The sequence below is a fragment of the Balaenoptera physalus genome (genome assembly GCF_965194825.1).
Source record: "Balaenoptera physalus genome assembly, chromosome: 5".
NCBI lineage: Eukaryota > Metazoa > Chordata > Mammalia > Artiodactyla > Balaenopteridae > Balaenoptera > Balaenoptera physalus.
The window spans coordinates 8,362,583-8,378,515 of record NC_138884.1 but is presented as its reverse complement, the minus strand read 5'-3'; the positions used below and the strand labels follow the sequence as shown (position 1 = coordinate 8,378,515).

The following is a 15,933-nucleotide window of genomic DNA, read 5'->3' as shown; positions in this document are numbered from 1 at the left end:
CAGAACTGTGAGACATAAATATTTGTTAGTTGTTTAAGTCACTCTGTCTATGGCATTTTTGTTACAGCAGCCTGAGTTGACTCGAACACTCACTGAATATTTGCTGAAGCAAAGAGCTAAGCTAGGCTATTAAGAACAAACAAACCCATAACCCCAGCACTATCACACTCATTTAATAAAATAAATGATATTATAATGCCACAAAGTTAAGAAGATCATGATTGCAGAATAAAGGACATTTAAGAACTGAGTCAGAGTTGCGTTACAAACAGTCCCTACATTTTTCTTGTGGTAGACCTTCCCTTGGATGGTACAACCTTCTCATGCCTAGTCTCTGGCTGACAGCAGGACAAGCTTTTGGGAGTGTAGGAAAAATAGGACCTTTGCTCTTCTCTGAAGAGATAATACCCTAAAACTGGTGAGTGGCTGGTATAGAGAGCATAGTAAGCTCACAGTACCATTCACTGTCGCTGTGACTTCACATGTGACTTTGTGCTAAGTACAAGTTTGCCCAAGTGTTTGAGGACTTCCCACTTCTCTCCTCCAGCCCCTTCTTGAAGTTTAATTTTTAGCTCAAATGTCAGTTGCTTTACTAGGACTTCCTGTGTACCTTAGGTAACTTGGCCTATGACACTTGTCCTAATAACTCTGGTTAAAGTCACCACTCTTGCCCACTCTCTCCCGGGAAACTACATGTCATTGGAACCAGAACACAACCTTGTGGCAGGACCTCACTACATTTCCCCAGCCCAGAGGTGGTCAAGCATTAACCTGCATCAGAATCACCTGTGTTTTACACCGATTGCTGGACCCCACCTTGAGTTTCTGATTCAGTAGGTATATTAGCTACTTTTAGCAAATTACCTCAAAACTTAACACCTTACAACAAACCAACGAACTTTTTTTTTTTTTTAATCTCACACCATTTCTTCGGGTCAGGAATCTGAGAGAAGCTTGGCTTGGTTCTGGATTAGAATCTTTGGTGAAGTTGCAGTCAAGTTATTGGCTTGGACTGCAGTCCTCTGAAGGGCTGGGGGATTTGTTCCCAAGCTCAGACAGGCCTCCCCATGGCAGCTGGTTTCTTACAGAGCAAGTTATTAGAGAGAGATGGGGGTGGGGGAGGGGGAGAGAGAGAGAGGCTGCAGTCTTTTAAGCCTCTGTCTTATTCTATTGGTCACCTAGACCAGTGTGAAGAATTGTACCCTGGTACAGTGTGGGACTAAACAAAGGTATTAATATCAGTATACAGGGATAGTTAGGATCATCTTGGAGGCTGGCTACCACAACAATCTAGAGGTGGGGGCTGAGAATTTGCATATTTAGCAAGTTTCCAGGTGATGCTGCTTCTGCTGGTCCAGGAATCACACTTTGAGGTCTACTGTCCAGGTCAGCAGTCTAGTCACTCTGCAAACCAGTGGTTTCTAACTGCAGTCCATTAGCACTTGGAAGCTCATGTATGGAAACACAAAAGACCCCAAGAGCCAAAATGATCTTGAGAAAGAAGAACAGAGTTGGAGGAATCACGCTCCCTGACTTCAGACCATAATACAAAGCTACAGTAATCAAAACAGTATGGTACTGGCACAAAAACAGACACATAGATCAGTGGAACAGAATAGAGAGTCCAGAAATGAAACCACACACCTATAGTCAATTAATCTGCAACAAAGGAGGCAAGAATACACAATGGAGAAAAGCCAGTCTCTTCAATGAATGGTGCTGGGAAAACTGGGCAGCACCATGTAAAAGAATGAAATTAGAACATTTCTTCACACCATTAAAAAACAAAAACAAAAACCTCAAAATGGGTTAAAGACCTAAATCTAAGGCCAGAAATCATAAAACTCCTAGAAGAAAACATAGAACAATCTTTGACGTAAATTGTAGCAATATTTTTTTTAGAACTGTCTCCTAAAGCAAAGGAAACAAAAGCAAAAATAAACAAATGGGACCTAATTAAACTTAAAAGCCTTTGCACAACAAAGGAAACCACTGACAAAATGAAAAAACAACTTACAGGATGGGAGAAAATATTTGCAAATGATATAACTGACAAGGGGTTAATATCCAAAATATATAAACAGCTCAATACTACTCAATATTAAAAACAAAAAAAAACAACCCCATTAAAAAAGGGACAGAAGAGCTGAATAGACATTTTTTCCAAAGAAGACATGCAGATGGCCGACAAGCACATGAAAAGATATTCAACACTGCTAATCATCAGGGAAATTCAAATCAAAACCACTATGAGGTATCACCTCACACCTGTCAGAAGTAACAAATGTTGGTGAGGATGTGGAGAAAAGGGAATCGTCTTACACTGTTGGCGGGAATGTAAATTGATGCAGCAACTGTGGAGAACAGTATGGCAGTTCCTCAAAAAACTAAAAATAGAACTGCCATATGACCCAGCAATTCCACTCCTGGGTATATATCCAAAAAATAAAAAATAATAATAAATAAAAACATTAATTTGAAAAAATACATGCACTCCAATGTTCATAGCACCATTATTTAGAATTACCAAGATATGGAAGCAAACTAAGTGCTTATCAACAGATGAATGGATAAAGAAGATGTGGTGTATAAACAATGGAATACTACTCAGCCATGAAAAAGAATGAAATAATGCCATTTGCAGCAACATGGATGGACTTGGAGGACATTATGCTATGTGAAATAAGTCAGACAAAGGAGAACAAATACTGTATAACATTACTTATATGTGGAATCTGAAAAATAAAGCAAATCAGTAAATATAACAATAAGGAAACAAACTCACAGATATAGAGAACTAGTGGTTACCAGTGGGAGAGGGATAGAGTGGGGGGCAAAAGAGGGGTGGGGGATAAAGAGATACAAACTACTCTTTATAAAATAAATAAGCTACAAGGGTATAGCATCCAGCACAGGGAATATAGCCAATATTTTATAATAACTATAAATGGAATATGACCTTAAAAATTGCAAATCACTATGTTGTACACCTGAAACTTACATAATATTGTACATCAAGTATACCTCAAAAAAAAAAAAAAAAAAGACTTGGAAGCTCAAGTAATTCTAAAGGAATCAATTTCCATATCCTAAATTTCCATATATATATTTCCTAAAATTCATGTGCTTCAGAATGCTCCTGTGCAGGAGGAATGAGAGTTTCTTTTCTCTGTTCTTTTTTCAGAATTATCTTTCTTCTACTTACAAAATAAAAGCATCTCTTTTTCCTTTTCAGAATCTTACTTTAATATATTACCCCAAAAAGAACAATAAAAATTGTGGTGTCAGAGAAGATCCTTTAATGCATTAAGAGATGCATTTCCAATAAAATTTACATTTTACTTTTAATAATTTTAATTAAAATTATAATATATTTATTTTGTGTGATATTGTGACTTATAAAAAATACATATTTGGTTATTCAAATGACCAAAATATATTTCTCATATACATTTAGTCCTTGTCTACTGTTCTTGTCTCAGCTTCTAAAACCCTTGGAATTTCCTGAGCTATAAGAGCAACAGGAGATTAATACTTGGTCTTTTGCCCTCAGTTCCTGACATCACTTAAGAGCCATAAAGGTGAAATGGGTATCTTGTTATTTATAAGAAGCCCCTTTCTACTACTACTACTAGATTTATGTAATGAGGTGACTTTGGGAAAACACCTAAAGATGGTCGCTGGTTGCCAGGGGAACCAACATGAATTGAGGGTTGGAACTTTCAGTTCCACTGCCTGATTCCTGGGGAGGGGAGAGGGACTGGAGGTTAAATCAATAATCAGTGGTCAATAATTTAATCAGTCACGCCTATGTAATGAAGCCTCCATAAAAACCCAAAAGGAGAGCTTCTGTTGGTGAGCTTATGGAGATTTGGGGAGAATGGGGCACCCAGAGAGCATGGAAGCTCCGTATCCTTTCCTCATAGGCATCTCTTCCATCTTCCTGAGTTATAACCTTTTATAAAAAACTGGTGATCTAGTAAGTAAAATGTTTCTCTGAGTTCTATGAGCTACTCTAGCAAATTAATCAAACCTGAGGAGGGGAGGAGGTCTCTGGAAACTCCAGTTTATATCCCGCCAGTCAGAAGTACAGGCGACAACCTGGACTTAACGCTGTGTCTGACGGGGGGGTGCAGGGGAGAGGTGCCAGGCTTTAGGACTGAACCCTTAACCTGTGGGATCTGATGCTATCTCCAGGCAGAGAGCATCCAAGAATTGCTTAATGTGGGGAAAACTCCTTCATGTGTTGTAACTGTTGATAAGAATCCTTGGTTTTATTAATTGTGTATTAGGAATAATGATTAACAAACTCAATACAGAATAATATTTTTTAAACATTTATGAGCCTTATGACAAGGAAACATTTTGATTTAAATACTAGTTGTTGCAGAGAATGATGATTAATAAAAGACAGTCAAACAAAAATATGTTAAATTAGAATAAATTCTATGGGGAAGGTAACTAGAAATACTATTTCAAGGAGAAAAAAGAATAATGTAAATTATTCTGTTCAAGAAGAGGCTTGTATTATACTCACAGACAAAGAAAACAAACTTATGGTTACCAAAGAGGAAAGCGGGGGAAGGGGGCAGGGATAAATTAGGAGTTTGGGATTAACAGATACACAACACTATATATAAAATAGATAACAAGGACCTACTGTATAGCACAACTATATTCGATAGCTTGTAATAACCTATAATGGAAAACATCTGTACACCTGAAACTACCACAACATTGTAAATCAACTATACTTCAATTTTAAGAAAAGAAGAGTCTTGTGATATATTTTTTTAAATGAATGATTCTGTATATCAGATTTTTATGCTATTTCGATTTGTTAAGAAATAAATATCCAAAGCATGCAGACTAAAGGATGATCACATGGCTTTTCAATGTTGTATTGAAGCGTTGTCTAACATGCTTACACATGAATCACTGATTTTTTTAAAGCTATGTACCTTTTTTGATTTACTATTTACTGTTGATCACAATATTTTATAATTCTTTAAGTGTATATGCTACATTGTAGAAAACTAATAGCAATGCAAAGATTCTTGTCCAATAGAATTGCAGATGAATTTTATCCAGTAGAGGTATGAATGATTTCTATTGAAAAAATAGGTCAAAGGTTATATTTTTAGTGCCCTGTAGAATGTAACAAGTTTTATAATTAATGTGGCAATCTTATTTCACCATACTTCCTTTCAGAGACTATGAACACTCTTTTTCTGCTATAATCCTTTGAACCTGCTTTAACATCCTGCTGCTTTCCTCATTAATGAGACACATAAATCTTTGACACATGCTCACTTTATATTTGTATAAGTCATGGGTTTTTTGTTGTTTTATGATTTTTTAAAGAAATTTCAATTTTTTATAAAAATTTTAAAGGTTACTTTCCATTTACAGTTATTACAAAATATTGGCTGTATCCCCTGGGTCGTACAATATCTTCTTGAGACTGTCTTACACCCAGTAGTTTGTACCTCCCATTTCCCCACCCTTCCCACTGGTAACCACAAGTATGTTCTCTATATCTGTGAGTCTGCTTCATTTTTGTTATATCCACTAGTTTGCTGTATTTTTTAGATTCCACATGTAAGTGATATCATACAGTATTCGTCTTTCACTGTCTGACATATTTCACTTAGTGTAATGTCCTCCAAGTCTATATATATTGCTGCAAGTGGCAAAATTTTGTTATTTTTTTATGGCTGAGTAATAGTCCATTGTATCTATATACCACACCTTCTTTAGCCTTTCACCTGTTGATGGACACTTAGGTTGCTTCCATATCTTGGCAATTGTAAACAATGGTGTTATGAACGTTGGGGTGCATGTACCTTTTTGAATTAGCGTTTTTGTTTTTTTCAGATATATTCCCAGGAGTGGAATTGCTGGGTCATATGGTAGTTCTATTTTTAGTTTTTTGAGAAATCTCCATACTGTTTTCCACAGTGGCTGCAACAATTTACATTCCCACCAACAGTGTAGAAGAGTTCCCTCTTCTCCACATCCTCGTCAGCATTTGTTATTTATGTTCTTTTTGATGATGGCCATTCTGACAGGTGTGAGGGGATATCTCATTGTGGTGAGTCATGTTTTTAATTTTTGTAAATTACACTGACATATTCCGATGTCTACCCTTTAAAAAAGTAATATAAAAGTTTTATTTAAAGTATTTATATTTACAATGTACCAGACATTACATCCTTAGCAAATTTTTAAACTCACAGTGAAGAATTATAAATGCTAACTTAAAAATGTGTGAGGACACAGTTTAAAAGAATTATCTTACAGGTGATTATTGCATTACTTCTTTCCCCTCAAACTTTCAACACCTTTCCTCCTTTCTGTTAATCACTCTCAGTTTTTATCTTGCTTATTTACTATTTCATGATTTAAAGTAGGAGCAATGAGACTAAGACACTAAGCTGGCCAGAGGGTAGCAATGATATTGGGGGGTCAGGGAAGCCGAGTGTACAAGGACTGCCAATGGTGAGTGGGCGGAGAGTGGAAATCACCTTACCGTTGGCAGTCCTTGTACACTTGGCTTCCCTGAACCCCCAGCATCATTGCTACCCTCTGGCCAGCTTAGTCTCTTAATATTTATCGTTATGTTTACATGATAACGATAGTCTTCATAATCTAGAGCCAACCCCTTCTGTTTTTGTCCATTATACCTTTTTACAATACCTGGCATCCTCATTTATGTAATAATCTTCACTTATTGATAAGCATATTAATATTTTTCAGAGGTGACAAATGAAAAGAGGTCATGAATTGGAAAAACCATGAATGTGTGTTTTTGTGTGTTTGTGTCTGTGTAAAAAAGAGACTGTGTCAGGGAGAGAACAAATGATAGCAAATAATATTGATTCATTTCTAAAGACAGGGATCAGAGACAGAATCGGTGCTGTATTTCTGATTTCACTCTTTCTACTAAGTGTTTATTGAAGTTATAAAAGGAAATAGAAGGCAAAATTGGCATAGGTAAATAAGTTTTATTGATTTACCACGAACCCCATTCTGTCTTTAGGTCCACCGGGATGTGAAACTTCCTGGACTGGTATGTGGTCTTATTTCAGTGCCTGACACACTGTTGTTATTCAAAAAATATTTGCTAGATGAATAGATTAACTTACTTTAATTACCTTTTATATATTATTTTCTAAAGAGATAATTTATATTTTTCAAATGTATTCAACACATTTATTAAGTCCTTACTATGTTTTAGGTACTTGCCTAGATCCTGGAGTTAGCAAATGGTGAACAAAGACAAACATGGTTTAAAAATGTTCTATCTATTCAGGGCTTATAAATTCCAAGAGTATGGTCTAGGTTAAATATTTTATGCTGTGACTCAATAGACTTAATAAATCTCATAACTGGCAAGAAGTTTAGGTATAATCTAGTCTAATGGCATTACAGATGAAGTAACTAGAGTCAAGAAAATTTAAGGGATTTGCCCCAAATTACACAGTTAGCTCATGTCGTAGCTGTGAACTCCAACCCAGAGCTTTTGTCCATTACCATCAACCTTGCTGCCAAGTAGGTACATCAGTATAATTAAAGAGAAGCATTTGAATGTGTAGACAAGTTTTCTGGGGTTTTTTTGTTTTTTTAATAAATGAATTCTTGTGAATTGTGAATTGTTTGTATGGCTGAATTTAATACTGCCTTCAGCTTTCAGGTATATGTGGTCATCTGCTCTTTACAGTTTGTCATTTATAGAATATTTACGATAATATCTTCATTTGGGGAATAGAAGACTGTTCATCATTAGAGTCCCTCAGAAATGCTGATTCATTTCAAAAAGAAATGATTAATCTGTTATAGCAAAGGTAGGCACACTGCAGACCATGGGCCAAATCTGTCTTGATGCCTATTTTTGTACAATCTATGAGCAAAGAATGATTTTCACATTTTTAAATAAATGGAAAAAATGACAAGAATAGTATTTCGTGACGTGAAAATAGTATGAAATCCAAACTTTAGTTGTTCGTTAATACAGTTTTATCAGAACACAGCCATGCTTATTCAAGTGATGTCTGGCTGCTTGCTCAGTACAACATCAGAAGTGAGTGATTGCAAGAGAGACCATGTGGCCTGCAAAGCTTAAAATATTTGCTCTCTGGCCCTTTACGGATGGAGTTTACTCACCCCTGCATCACAGCAACAAATATCCTATAGTACTTTCCTATTGCTCCCAACACTTGCAGGACATTTAGATAGCTATTTAATAGGAGCCAATGATTTCAGTAACTTTGAGGACATGGAAATCTTTATCCCTAAATTGCACATAACCCAAATTAGGTCCAGATTTTTCCTTACTTTCTCTTCTTGCTTAATACTGTGTTGATGTCTGTATAGTCTTCTCCTGAAAAAAATTAAAGCTTACAGCGGTGTTTACATTTGGCAGAAATAAAAGCTTTCTACAGCCAGCAGCAGAAGGTCTGCACTGAGATAATTTGTAATGGTACAGCGGGACCAGACTCCCGGGGATCTGACTACATTGTCTGCAAGGGACAGATGTTTTTTTAATAGTTACTGGGTTTCAAACTCCTTATGCTCTATGTCTAGATGGTTAAAATTAAACATTTTACATGGATTTAAAAGCTTAATGTTCATTGAGAAGGAAGTTCTGTGCTGATAATAGAAATAGTCAAGAAAGTTTCTTGTTTTACTTAAAGAGATTTCCTGAGCTATTAAAACACATTGTACCACTTCACCTTTGACTCCATAAAGTTTACTAACAGCTCAGTGAAAAGGAAATACACAAAACAAATACCCATACAGAAATGTTTACCTTTATTAGAAGTTAAATAAATCCAACTTAAAACAGTGATAAAATACCATTTTTCGTACATTAAATTACAAAGAAAAAGATGACACTTTCTAATATTCACCATTGGGTAATGACATAATAAATGTTGATACTCTTTTGTGAGACAAACTTTATTTTTTGATACTTAAAGTCTTTCCAAAAATAAATTTCTTCCAAAATAATTCACTTGAACATTGCAGGTTTTGGTGCACTATAAGAAATACCAAATATTGAACAACAAGGGGTCAATTCACATTGTAAACTAAATCCCATCTTGGATACATGGTTGTTATCTAAAGCACGAATTTAACATGCCACTCCTGTTTAAAATCCTTTGAAGATTCCCCGGAATCTGCTGAGCAAAATCCAGTCTCTTTCTAGAGGCATTAAAGTCTTTGTCATCTTGGCCTGGACCTTTCCCCCTCTTATTTCCTGCCATTCTACCTGCATAATAAATCCTCTCCCGCCCTCACCCACTGAAACTCATCCCTCCAGAAACTGGCCCCCAGTCTCTTCTGTAACATTGATTTTCTTCCCTCTTTCCTGGATCATTTGCAAATGCTTTACTTTCTCCCATCTCAAAAATTCTCTCTGGATCTCAGATACCCTCCAGCTACCATCCTATTCCTCTCCTTTTCTTTAAAACAAATTTTTTTTGAAAGAGTTGCCTAGGGAATTCCCTGGTGGTCCAGTGGTTAGAACTCCATACTTTCACTGCCATGGGCCCGGGCTCAATCCCTGGTCAGGGAACTAAGATCCCATAAGCGGTGTGGCTTGACCAAAAAAACCCCAAAAAACAACAAATAAAACACAAAGAGTTGCCTATATTTTATTGATGATTTGTCTCCAATTTCTCTCTTTTTTTCTCTTTTTAAAATTTGTTTGACTCTTTATTATGGAAAATTTAAAAATAAACAGAGAATTGTGAAATGAACACCTGTATACCCATCATCCAGCTTCTACCAGATTATTTCAAAGCCAATAGCAATAACAGGTATATGAGCATATTCTAAACAGCCTTTCAGGCTTACCATCCCACCAACTGCTCTTTTCAAAGTCAACAATGACCTTCACCTTAGTTACTTTGTGCAGTAAAATACACACAAACATATATTGTTCTGAAAACAAAGCAATAGCTTGGATTGAAAAATATACATATTTATTAAAAATGGAAAACACAGGAAAAAAAATAAACAGAAATTCTACCACTTAGAGGTAATCACTACTGACATTTTAGTGAATTTAATCCCAGATTTTATGTTTTGCAAATTAATATGTATTTTTAAAAATAAGATTATACTTTTAAACAATCTTTTATTTTTAATGAATTATGATGTGCCTTTTGTGTTCAATAAATTATAGGTCTAGATAATTTTTTAAGCTCTGTAGCAGTCTGTCATTGTTACGTTTGTATGTTTTTTGGCCACACCGCGTGGCATGTGGGATCTTAGTTCCCCGACCAGGGATGGAACCCACACTCCCTGAATTGGAAGCACTGAGTCCCAACCACTGGACCGCCAGGGAAGTCCCCATTTTTACGTTTTATAATTTATTCAAATAACTCTCTGTATTAGTACATTTTATATTCCAATTTTAACTGTCACATACAGTATTTTAATGATCATCCTTATAAAGCATTTTTGTGCACATGTGCTGTATTTCTTCAGGATAAATTCCCAGAAGTGGAATTTTGAGTAGTATATGTTTATAAAGCTACAAAGCAATGCTTTTTCAAAAGTATAAGCATTTAATCTGTAGGGTGCTAGCTGCAAAAGAAGTGTTCTTACTGGTAGCAGGAGGTCATGGGGGGATACAAAGAAGGATTGAGAAAATGCAGTGCTTCTCCAAATCTTCTGCCATGTACCAAGAAGACTCTGTGGTCAATGGTTGATGGGCCTGAGTTAGAAGTTTCCCCAAATCCCATATGCCTCTAATAGAGCAGAATAAACTTCATCTATAAGCAGCTTCAGATTCTCCAACTGACAACTTTTCAGGTCATGAAATCTTCCTGGCTCTTTGCTGAGGATGTATACTTGACTAATGGGAATGGAACATCAGAAACAAACCTGAGAATGAGCTAGTTTAGGAAACAGATTTTCAGTTCCATATTTCACTTTCAAATTAATCTCATTAGTCATAATTTGTTTTACTTGTGGGGTCTTAAGAATACAGTCAAGTTTAAAAAATGGCTAAAGAAGATTTGAGAAAATATCAACAGTACCTTCAAAGAAAATCCCTAGACTTTAATACCACAAAAGTAAAATAGAAACAAAGACCAAAAGACTTGTCACCAGAAGACATTCTCCAAAGAGCCTTTGAAATATAACCAGTTACCTGTTGAAGCCATCTAAGGAACTTTTCTTTGGGGAGGGAAAAACTAATTTTACTCAGGAAGAGGAAGCTGGATCTCAGTGCCAAGATCTAAGGTAAATGTGTTTTATATTTAAAAGTACTAAAAGGAAGATAGGCTCTTACATTTCTGAGGAAATAAAGAGTTGTCGCAGAGCCTGTTCATCCCTCTAACTTAGATTCTCAAATGGCCTTCAAGTCTGAAATTGTGGAAAAGAACCTTAACACTGCCTTATGTCTGACCCTCTAAGAAGTAGAGCCTAGTAAGGGAACATTTGCCCAGGGTTTACACAGATAGTCATTTCCATCTGCTTTCAGAGAAACCTCTTGAAATGAAGAATGTCAAACCAGCCTGGGCCATTGATTAGTGTAGTTTGAATGATAATAGTAACTTTAAAAAAATCAGTCACCAATAAATTACTGTTCTACTCTCATCACTGTCATTTCTAATACCTAAGTAACATTTTATAAGTGGGACAGCCTACATGTTTTTTTGTAAATCACATTTTAGTGTAAGGGAGGTAAGAATTGGTGGGACTGGATTCTCTGTCTCTCAGTGTGCTTTGATTTTGAAATAATTCCTTTAATTCAGGATATAATGTGAGTTTCAATTTCTTGGGATAGATGGATTTTGGATTCAGTCTGGGGTTTAGATAAGATGTTCAGTGAATCTTGAGTGCTCAGTTTATACGAGCTGAGGAGTTGGTCTGATCCCCTAAAAAATGCTTTTTGTGGGGAGTGGTGAGGAGTTTCCTAGATTAGATATTATCAGGACCCAGCCAACCTTAGGATTCTCCTAGTCAATATACTGACTTCATGGTTGGGTGGGAAAACGAATGGCTGTGGTGGTAAATGCTGGGTCACAGTGGAGCGGTTCTTGTATCATTGAAACTTTCTGATGGACCTAATGAGACCCAAGCCATAACTTTTCATAGAATTATAGGGCTGATAGGTACTTTAGAAGTATTAATCTTCTTTTCACCCAGTGGAAGAATTTATTTTGCAATATCCTAGAGAGATTGTTACCAAACTTGGGTTTGGCTACTTACTGCTCAGAAAACCAATACTTGAGAGACAAGTGTTGGTTGGAAAGGAAAGCCTGCTTTATTCAGGAGGAGAAGAGGAGAAGGTGGACTCATCTCCAAAAACTAACTCTGAAGATTCTGCTCAACCATGAAAGTTTTTAAAGGGGGAATCATGGGGGTGGGGGAGGGGAGGATGAGAGTCTTCGTTACTTTTTACTGTGTGCAGACTTTCCCCTGATTGGTTGGTGGTGAGGTAACAGGGTGCTGCTCCAGAAATCTTGTGCTCAGCCTGAAGTTGCCATCCTCCATCTAGCTGGGAGTCTTAGTTCCTACAGAAGAACTCAAATATATTGTTATGTATATTCCTTCAGGAGGAACCAGGACCCTGCCCCAAGGCTGCACTAGTGTTCCTTGACTGCTCCTCCCTTGTCTCTGCGTCCCCTCCCTTCCCTGAGGAGCAACTGCTTGAATCAGTCCTTTGGGACTCAGGGAAGGTCAAGGAGGCTGAATGAAACCTATTTCTTACAAACAAGAAACAGGGGACATAGAAAGGATTTGTACCTGGGAGGACCCAGCAGGGTCCTGCTCCAACTCAAGATGGTTATCCTCAACTCTTCTAATGAGAAACTTATTTATTTATTTCATCATGAAGAATCCCATTGAACAGATTTACATTTTTTAAATGTATTTTTAATTACAAAATTTTAATAAAATTTTTCTAAGATGATAATGAGTTACATCTTTCCGAAATAGCTAGCCAGTGTTTCTAGTTTTGAACTTTGTGGTGTTCTAGAATAAATCTAGTTCCTTAAAAAAATTTTTTTTTATTAAAAATATCTTTCAATATTTGGAGAAAAACTCTTGCCTCTCCCTGAGCGTTTCTCTGTTTTGCTCAAGAAACCTTTATCTAACATGATCTCCTTATGTTGTCCTTTGCCATTCTGAGGGGCCCTAGTTTATTCCTGTACCTTTTTAATGTAATTTTAATGCTGAAAGCTCAGCCTCTGTGCACTAGTGCTGAATCAAAACTTGAAGATAGTTTTGGGTGAAGTAGAAAAGAATAGTTTCATTGCTTTGCCAGGTAAAGGGGGACACAGCAGGTTCAACCCCTCAAAAACTGTGTGTCCCAACCTGGGGGGATTTGGTGAGGAGTTTTATAGCAATGGTTCAAGGGAAGTGTTATTGATAAGGATCAGGGTGTGTGTGGGGCCTGCATTCCTTTAATCTGGCCTCAGGTGGTCTCCTGATAAGCTTGTGTGGTTCTAGAGGTTATCAAACTATGACCTTTTCTCTGGAATGAAGAACGCTTCATCAAGTAGTTCATCTTCCATTTGTTGGGGGGTCTTAGTTGTGCAGAAGAGCTCGAAGATATTGTTATGTGTACCCCTGGAGGTGGAACCAGGACCCTGCCCCAAGTCTGCACTATTGTTTATTGACTGCTTCTCCCTTGTTTCTGCATTCCCTCCCTTCCCTGATTATCAGCTGTTTGAATCTGCCCTTTGGGACTCAGGGAAGGTCATGGAGGCTGAAGGCTATTCCCTACAAACAAGAAATGGGGGACACAGCAAGGCTTCCATGCCCAGGAGCCCCACAGGATCCTGCTCGGTTTCAATGTCAAAACCAGAAAACAAGGCTTTTACAGTAGCTAGGAACTCATTCAGGATCATATCGTTAAAAAACAGAATTCAACTAAGTAAATTTTAAAGATCTTATTGGTTTTATTCTGCGATTCATGAATTGGGCATCTTTCAAGCTAGCTGAGAGAAAGGTGTTCCAAAGAGCTGTATAAGGTAAGAGAAGTTATAGGCAGAAGGGAGCAGAAACAAGGAAGTTACACTAGGCAGAAAGCAGATTGGTTATTGCAAAGTTACTTTCTTTATAGGGAATGACAAGGGTCTATCAAGCAGACTACCTATTAGTCTGATCATGGGATTCCTGATTAACTGGTTTAAGATTCCATTTCTGTGAGAGCTAAAACTATAATTAAGTTTCAGTTTGGTGATGTGGGGCTTAGTATAAGTGACTTCATGTTGGGCCTGTTGTATTGCCTTTAATAATATTAAATATTTGTTGCTGTCATATATGTGTGTCTGTGTATGCTACAGATATATTTATTAGTAATTGATCTAATAGAGCCAAGTACTGATTTTTATCCTGCTAATTTCACTAAGTTGTAGGGGAACTGAATTTGCCACCCTAAAATATGTCTCTTTGGCATATTAATTATTTTAAGCTGGTTATTTTTTGAGAGAGGGCAGACATGGGAAGGGCTCTGAGAACAAAGTAGGAGTTGCCCTTTTGTAAGAAACATTTACATTTGTAAAGGAAATCTCCATTTGTAAGGGTGCCTCCCTCTCTATACCAGGAAGAGGAGAAGGATCAAATCTCTAGAAACTCTTACGAAAAGAGAAGGCGATGACTTAAATCTGCATCACAATCACCCTTGTTTACTGTGACTTTTCTGGTAACTTCCCATAACTGACTTTCTTTACCCAACATCCTCTTTTGTCTTTAGCTGAAGATGGTATTGAAAGTGAGGGCTTTGGCCATTTTGGTGAGTTACTCAATTTTCCTGGGTATTTACCATGTATACATGTTATTAAACTTTTGTTTGATTTTTCTCCTGTTCAATTTGTCTCATATCAGTTTAATTCTTAGACCAGTCAGAAGAACCTAGAAAGGTAGAGGAAAATTTCTTCCTCCCCAGCAAAGTAAATGTCTCTGCTTTTCCTGTCTGGCATTGTAAGCAGATAAGTTAGGGGGTGCCAGGAGAAAGAGAACCAGGAATGGCTTTCTTGACATAGAGAAGCCATTTTGGCCTAAAGCATTTTGTGATCTAAGCCTGGCTGCAATGCTTGCCCTTGAATAGGTGTCAGTAATTAATGATCTTAAGGGAACAAAGGAATGCAGGAATGGAGAAAAGGCAGTCAAATAATAGTGCAGGGATAAAGCAGAGTCCTAGTTTCCCCTTAAGGGATATATGTAATAATATACCTTTGAGTTCTGTAGGAACTAAGGCTCCCACCCAAGTGAGAATAGAATGATGATATTGACCCTCCTGACTTCAGTCAACTAAAACTTGGACTCTGTTGACCTTTGCCCCAATTCTATGCAGAATTCTCCTCTGCTGAAGCCCCTCCATGAATATGCATGTACCCTTAGCTTAAAACTTCCCCAGTTTTGCAGTCCAGGGAGACACTGCTTTGGGAAAGATCCCCGGTGTTCTCCTTACTTGCTGCAAGTAATAATAAATCCTTCCTTCTCTCAGTCTTTGGCTTGGTTGTGTCTATTGGCTCAACATCCACCAAGAGGTGAACCCAGTTTTGGGGTAACAGCAAGAGGCAAAGATGCAGTTGATTTTTAAAAGTTCACTTTTTCTGATTAGATAAATAACACATGTGGTAAATATTCAAGTATTACAGAAATGTTGATTTAGAATGTGAACTTGTCTGTAATCTCTCTCCTCCACATAACAATGTAAACAACTGGTAAATACAACATTACAGATGTGTTCTCCTATGTATTTATATTTAGTAGCAGATATAGGAAGAGGACTCATTAAGAGCTTGGGCTTTGAAGTCTGGTGGTCTTAAATTCTGACTCTACCATTCACTAGCTGATGCTCTGTTTCCCCATTCCTAAAGGGATGATAATAATATACCTACCTTATCAAGGTGTTGGGAATAGTCAATGAAATGACACATAAGACGCTCTGTACACATGGCTTAC

General features: G+C 37.0%; 1 protein-coding gene across 1 annotated transcript in view; it reads left to right on the top strand.

Annotated features, from left to right (window-relative positions):
• LOC309660803 (uncharacterized protein) overlaps positions 1–15,933 on the top strand; it is a 576,745-nt gene that overhangs the window by 225,510 nt on the left and 335,302 nt on the right. The gene's annotated exons all lie outside the window — the stretch shown is intronic.